Genomic DNA, 7,904 nt, shown 5'->3' with positions numbered 1-7,904 from the left:
AGTTTTGAGAACATTTGTTGTGCATAAAAACAAAATCCAAACTCGGGACTCTATTGTGAAATAAATAAATAAATGCGCAAGTAGCGCATTAATAAACTGACAGTATGAATATTTTATACGGTATTAATATACTTTTAACCTTACAGGCAACTATTCCTGGCTGGCGTAGTTTGTAACAAAAGTTCATTTGCGGTGCCAGATCTATTGAGCGAGTCGATTTTCTCTCCAGCATCCAGAAATTTGTCTGCTATTTTGCTGTTCAAAGTTGGAAGCTCCCCGCTTGAACGCGGTTCCAGTCAGACGTCTGTAACAAGTGGACTCGATCACTTGATTCCGATGTCAAAAATGTGCTATCCGCGCCGCGCTAGGGTTAGCTGAGCGATTAGCATGACTTCTGCCTTTGTCAAAAACGCATCTTAGTGATGACGACTACTGACTTTGCAGCGACTCGTGTTCAGCCACAAAAGTGGCGAGCTGAAGCTCGCTAGCGACTAGCTAGCGCAGCGTGAGTTAGCGCTACGTTAGCGCTAAGCTTTTCTCAGTACTCGGTTTTCGACCATAATCCGTTCCAGAAGGCTGTTTGAAAACTGATATGTCCGAATACCGATACTACGCTCTTTTTTTTTTAAATTAAAATATCTTTATTTAACACGTCTGCTCACAACGGAACGCTACACGACGAAGCGTCACTTCCTTGTGGTAGGAAGGCGAGAGTAGTCAAATGGTGCATTCGAGTGCGCTCAATTTGATCGAGAACCGATTTTCGGTCGTAATCCGAGGCGTTAAAAAAAAAAAAACTCGCAATTTTGGGTCGAAAACCGATTTGGTCAAGAACAGAGACGTTCGAAAACCAAGGTTTGACTGTATTACTACTCGGTGTGTTTTAATGAGGCGCAAAATGCAAACCTGCTTATTTTAAAATCTTGCTTTGACCGTTTGGTCACATCGCTTCAGTCTTTTAACTTACAAACGTGCCACTCATTTTGTATAGTAGTCGAATTGATGATCGTTTTATGCTCTCTTGCTCTATCGCCTCTCCCCCAACGGTGCTTTTATAGCAACGATTATTAAAAGAGAAATAAAGTCGGAATAAATCTTTATTGGCCAAATATGTTAAAATTACTGCGGGATTTTGTCTCCGGTAGTGAAAAGTTACTTTCGAGCCACCCCCCCCCCCCCCAAAAAAAAAAAATACACTCATGCCCCAAGTACATTCATTCATTCATTCATCTTCCGAGCCGCTTGATCCTCACTAGGCTCGCGGGGGTGCTGGAGCCTATCCCAGCTGTCTTCGGGCAGTAGGCGGGGGACACCCTGAATCGTTTGCCAGCCAATCGCAGGGCACACAGAAACGAACAACCATTCGCACTCACACTCACACCCAGGGACAATTTAGAGTGTTCAATCAGCCTGCCACGCATGTTTTTGGAATGTGGGAGGAAACCGGAGCACCCGGAGAAAACCCACGCAGGCCCGGGGAGAACATGCAAACTCCACACAGGGAGGCCGGAGCTGGAATCGAACCCGGTACCTCTGCACTGTGAAGCCCACGTGCTAACCACTGGACTACCGGGCCGCCCCGCCCCAAGTACAGTTAATCGTAAAATAAACTTAAATTGTGCTAATGACCTGGCTTCTTATATTTCGGGGCATATGAACGTATCACGTTGGATGGCCTTTATTCAAACGACAAAATTAAGAAACTGTTTGGATGTGCTTTTGTGAAGATAGCGAATCGGCATTCGTATCGCCAGATCATCACAAATTGTCTCCGTGTCATTCACGAAGAAGTCTCTTGAATGCTCGACTCTGAAGAATCAGTTTCTTCGCACGTTTAATCGCATATTTAAAAAAAAAAAATTTACGGTAACATGCGCCCGTTGTCGTCGAGGTGCTCGTAGTAGCCGACGACGCAGTTTATTTTTAGCCGTGTCGGGAGGACTCGCACGACGGACATATGGAGGAAGAGCGGGAGATGAAAGGAAGATGAGCTCTTAGCGCCTGGAGCTACTCTGGGGCCAGTGAGGGGGGAGAGCTAGAGGAGGAGGAGGAGGAAGGTGAAGAGCAAGGCCGAGGCTCTCCCGGTGAGATAAGGACAGCAAGTGCGGGCTTGCGGAGGAACGCATTTGAAGCCCAACACTTGTTAAGCCCGCGTCCCTTCCATCTCTACGCGTCGGAAGAGAACAGGGTGTTAAATGGAATCTTGCGCTTGGAGCCGGGGCAGCAGACATGGTGCTGACGAGACGGGAGAAAGCTGGAGATGAAAGCGAGGATGGGAGGCGGCCACGCTTCAATTTCATCCTCGGCTCTTCATCTTCTCCCTCCCTCGGCCCTGCTTTCTCCCGTTCCCCGGGCGGTCATTATTTGGCCTGCGCTCAGGTGTTTTGGACCCCCCCCCCCCTCAACCCCCACACCGTCGAGAGCGATTTTGACACCTCATCCGGCCCAATCCTATTCAGTTAACGGTGTTCTGCTTCACCGCGCATTGGCTCGCAATTAATGCACCCGCCGGCGAAGGTGATGAGGCCGCCGTGGCGTCGTGTGACCTCGGAGAGGTGTTGTCTTTTGTGCGTCCACACCGTTTTTCCATGAGACGTCAATATTAGCACGCTCAAGTCAGCTCAGAGATTAGTTTCGGAAGACATTAAACATCACAATCCTTTTTCTGGTGGCCCGGTAGTCCAGTGGTTAGCACGTCGGCTTCACAGTGCAGAGGTACCGGGTTCGATTCCAGCTCCGGCCTCCCTATGTGGAGTTTGCATGTTCTCCCCGGGCCTGCGTGGCTTTTCTCCGGGTGCTCCGGTTTCCTCCCACATTCCAATAATATGCATGGTAGGCTGATTGAACACTCTGAATTGTCCCTAGGTGTGAGTGTGAGTGCGGATGGTTGTTCGTCTCTGTGTGCCCTGTGATTGGCTGGCAACCGGTTCAGGGTGTCCCTCGCCTACTGCCCGGAGACAGCTGGGATAGGCTCCAGCACCCCCCGCGACTCTAGTGAGGATCAAGCGGCTCGGAAGATGAATGAATCCTTTTACTACTGTTTTTAATCAAAGATGTAAGCAAACTTTTAATTTTTTTTTCAGGTTTCGACTCTGCCCGTATTTTTTTTCTCTTAGCGCAATGGGTTTTTTTGCTGTCATCATAAAATAATGTATAAAATGGTAAAATATTCAGGGCGGTGCAGTGGTCGAGTGGTTAGCGCATCGACCTCACAGTGCAGAGGTTCGATTTCAGCTTCCTGTGTGGAGTTTGCATGTTCTCCCCGGGCCTGCGTGGGTTTTCTCCGGGAACTCCGGTTTGATGTGGGTATATTTTCATGGCTCAGACATGTTATGTGTAGACCAGGGGTTGGGCAAACTTTTTGGCTCGTGGGCCGCATTGACTTTTAAAATTTGACAGAAGGGCCACGTCAACACGAGCTATTGTACATTAAAAGAAAAAAACTGCATTTGTTGACAGTCCATAGCAAACATCAACAGAACAAAAGCATGAAAGTACTGCATTAATATACTTTTTTTTTTAATGATGACAGTGCTGTTGATTTCCTATTTTAGCCTGTGCATTTCTACAGACGGGTTGTGATCAGACCAGTAGAAGTGATACAGAGGTCCTAAGTGGTCGAAAAGATCCCGCCCCCCACCCCTTCCCGTGTTCTGCAACTTCAAGTCAATGCGCCACCTGGCAGTGAAATGCCTGTCATTACATGTCCAATTTAATTAATGCAATCATTCACATCAAACTTTAATTGTGGACCAACCTTTGGCGGGCCGGATTAAAAATACTAACAGGCCGGATTTGGCCCGCGGGCCGTAGTTTGCCCACCTCTGGTGTAGACAAAAGAAATCTTCCCAACGAAATGGAATCCCGATGTCAATGCGGCATTTGATTGACAGCCGAATGGGACCTGCTTTCGGTGCAGTTACTGGACACGCCCACAGTGTTTTTTTTTACATTTTGAAACTGTTTTCTGCATTGTGATTATTAATTTTTTTTTATTTTTCAGTCATTTGAATTTGCCAGGGTTGTTAACAACATTTACACACACACACATACACACACACAAAGGACTGTCAATGGTTTGGAGTGGAAGATTGAAGGGCCGATGCCTCTGCATTTATCACAATCCAAAGATAATGAAATACAAGGACACCCACACCCGCACAGGAGCCGCGAGCTCCGCCTCCTAATTTTGTCCCGGGAGCTCTTTGCATGTCATTGTGCTTTTACTTATTTGCCGCGCGCGTTACTAATGCGCTCTCCTAATGATTACCCGCTCGCTACTGGGAAGCGGTCAATGGAGTGCAAGAAAAAGTGCGGCGGCTCCTGTTTGTTGGCCTTGCGATACCCGCTAAAAAGCTCGACGCGTACGCTCGGAGCACATTGAAGAAATTACTTGAGGGAGAAGGCAGCCCCGCGTTGAATCAAAGATGCCAGCCAAATGTTTCCGAGAGCCGGTTGCCGTGCGCGACGCCCTGGCGGGATTTGCAATCGGACCGTAGGCTGAAGAATGACGGCGGTTGGCCTTCACCTTCTGCTGTTTTATGGCGTTAGCCGGTTGATACATTTCTCGTCCGCTTCAAGCACTGACCTACGATCAGTACAAAGGGAAGCCATTTTCTTTTGTCTCCTGAGCCGGCAACACATTAGCAGGTGTTCCGGAGAAGAAGAAGGAGAGGCGGAGGGGGTGGTGGAGGAGGTGGAGGGGGGGGTTGCCTTCCACGCGAAGCATAGCAAATTTATTCCCAAACCCAGAAATCGCTCATCAGGACGGCGCTGCCAAAGAGCTCGCTCGAGTGTCGCGCCAGCTGACATCTTTGGCATCTTGAATGATGTTGATACAATGACACCCGACCTCAAGATCGGGTTCGATCTCCTGAAGTGCTGCTGAAAGTTCCACTCCAGAAACATTTGCGGGCTTGACAATGAACGCCGGCAATCTGCCCCCCCCCCCCCCCCCCCGGTGACGACCAGACCACAGCTGACATTCATTCATTCATTCATTCATTCATCTTCCGAGTCGCTTGATCCTCACTAGGGTCGCGGGGGGTACTGGAGCCTATCCCAGCTGTCTCCGGGCAGTAGGCGGGGGACACCCTGAACCGGTTGCCAGCCAATCGCAGGGCACACAGAAACGAATAACCATTCGCACTCACACTCACACCTAGGGACACTTTAGAGTGTTCAATCAGCCTGCCATGCATATTTTTGGAATGTCGGAGGAAACCGGAGCACCCGGAGAAAACCCAAGCAGGCCCGGGGAGAACATGCAAACTCCACACAGGGAGGCCGGAGCTGGAATCGAACCCGGTACCTCTGCACTGTGAAGCCCACGTGCTAACCACTGGACTACCGGGCCGCCAGCTGACATTTAATTATGGGTAATTGTGTGCGAATATTTCTCTCATATCGCTCCGCCCGCTTGCATTTAGCATCGGGGGGGGGGGGGGGGGGGCTGGGAAATTGGATGCCCGAGCTGAGCGCACCTGAGGTGTGAAACGTCTGACGGCGGAACGCCGCGAGATAATTTGCGTCACCGCTCTTCGGAACAGATTGTACGCCGTGTCACTTTGCTGAGGCCGCCGCGGCCGCTTTGAGAAACACGGCGGCGGGCGGGCGAGGGAGGCGGGGGGGGGGGGTTAGTTTTCCTCCTCTGAACATTTTCGGCCTCCTCGGTGCTCAAAGCTGGAGCCGTGCGTTCCAAACGCACCTTTAGTGGAACAGTCCGGTGATGTGCTTTGTGGTCTTATGGGCCAGCTGCGCTCCACCGATGCTTTCAGCATCACAGACAGCCCCGCCCCCCCTGCCGCAATGGAAATCTGACAGCACGGTCACACTGAACCGGCTTTGATCGTGAGGGATGCATTAGAGACCCACTCGTCATCGGTGGAAAAGGTCAAAAATGAGCACTCGCTCATACTTTTTTTTTTTTGTATGAGACAATAATCTCAATTCCAGGAAATAATAACTGAAATTCAGAGTTTCATATACATCTCTTTTCCTTCTCATTTCATCTCATTTCATTTTGACGGTGGCGCGGACACTTGTTTCTTGCTTTATGTTGAGAGGGAAGAAATTTCATTTGACAATAAAGTTGTAACCCAATCGAAAATCCAATCCAATCTTTTGATCTGAATCCCAAATAACAATCAATATACAGAAAAAAAAGAAGGAATTGAATGAACCGCATCTTCATTCATTCATTCATCTTCTGAGCCGCTTGATCCTCACTAGGGTCGCGGGGGGTGCTGGAGCCTATCCCAACTGTCTTTGGGCAGTAGGCGGGGGACACCGTGAACCGGTTGCCAGCCAATCGCAGGGCACACAGAAACGAACAACCATTCGCACTCACACTCACACCTAGGGACAATTTAGAGCGTCCAATCAGCCTGCCACGCATGTTTTTGGAATGTGGGAGGAAACCGGAGCACCCGGAGAAAACCCACGCAGGAGAACATGCAAACTCCACACAGGGAGGCCGGAGCTGGAATCGAACCCGGTACCCCTGCACTGTGAAGCCGACGTGCTAACCACTGGACTACCGGGCCGCCATCTTCATTCATGTTTTTTTTTTTTTTTAAACCATACATATTGAATTCACCCAAAGGGTCTGACTCCATCCATCCATCCATCCATCATCTACCGCTTATCCAGGGCCGGGTCGCGGGGGCAACATCTTTAGCAGGGAAGCCCAGACTTCCCTCTCCCTAGCTACTTCGTCCAGCTCTCCCCGGGGGATCCCGAGTCGTTCCCTGGGTGACATAGTCTCTCCAGCGTGTCCTGGGTCTTCCTCGGGGTCTCCTCCCGTGGGACATGACCGGAACACCTCACCGGGGAGGCGCTCAGGAGGCATCCGAATCAGATGCCCAAGCCACCTCATCTGGCTCCTCTCGATGTGGAGGAGAAGCGGCTCGACTCTGAGCCCCTCCCGGATGACTGAGCTTCTCACCTTATCTCTAAGGGAGAGCCCGGACACCCTGCGGAGAAAACTCATTTCAGCCGCTTGTATCCGGGATCTCGTTCTTTCGGTCACGACTCATAGCTCGTGACCATTGGTGAGGGTTGGGACGTAGATCGACCGGTAAATTGAGAGCTTCGCCCTTTGGCTCAGCTCCTTCTTCACCACGACAGACCGATACAACGTCTGACTCGTGCTTCACTATTGAGGAAATAAGCCCTCCAGATGATAAAATGCGCCGTTATACTCCCACATCCACAAACTTGAAGTGACCCCTTGCTGACCAGGCGTGCCAGCTCTTATTCTCGAGTTGTTCGCAGCCAGCCGGGGAGCAAACGGAATGTGGGATGTCGTCTGTTTGCGCGCTCCCGTCTATGTGTCACAGCTGACGGTTTAAGGCGTGACAGATGCGACGGAGGCGAAAGCTTGAATGACCCAAACGGTGCCTCGATTCAGCTCCTCCTCAGTGAAGGGAGCGGCGAGGTGGCGCGACCGCGATCCCCGGCGCCCTCATGTCACGCGCCACCGGTCATGCCTTGTACAATCTCGTGTTTGTAATTGCCAGGAGTTCGGGATTTGAAGAGATAGCTGCATCTTTTCGGAGGAAATCTTGTGAGGGAGGAACCAAACCGTGTTGTGACACAGTCGTGCTGCCACGCGGCGTTATTAATATCACCGTTTGCGGTTAGGGATTTAGGATTATGTCGTTACGTTCATTTGTGGCGCCACACCCCCTCCCTCCCAACCTTGAAGCGCGCCATTCATTTATTTTTACCGTTGAAGCTAATCCGGCTAAATATTTTCAAGAACACGACTGTCTTTTAGATTTGTCTACAATACCGCGCCCCTCGCGAACGTGCGCAAGTGTGATCCTCAAACACGGCCGTTTGTAACGTTAGTCGATTATCAATGTGCGTAGTTGTGATGATGTCACAGGGAATGAATATTG

At 50.2% G+C, this 7,904-nt stretch overlaps 1 protein-coding gene across 1 annotated transcript in view; it reads left to right on the top strand.

Annotated features, from left to right (window-relative positions):
• LOC127598522 (pyruvate carboxylase, mitochondrial-like) overlaps window positions 1-7,904 on the top strand; it is a 177,716-nt gene that overhangs the window by 127,687 nt on the left and 42,125 nt on the right. The window lies entirely within an intron of this gene.

The sequence above is a fragment of the Hippocampus zosterae genome, chromosome 1, assembly GCF_025434085.1.
Source record: "Hippocampus zosterae strain Florida chromosome 1, ASM2543408v3, whole genome shotgun sequence".
In the NCBI taxonomy this organism is placed as follows: Eukaryota; Metazoa; Chordata; class Actinopteri; order Syngnathiformes; family Syngnathidae; genus Hippocampus; species Hippocampus zosterae.
The sequence above is the reverse complement of the archived record's forward strand: the minus strand, read 5'-3'. Positions and strand labels throughout refer to the sequence as shown.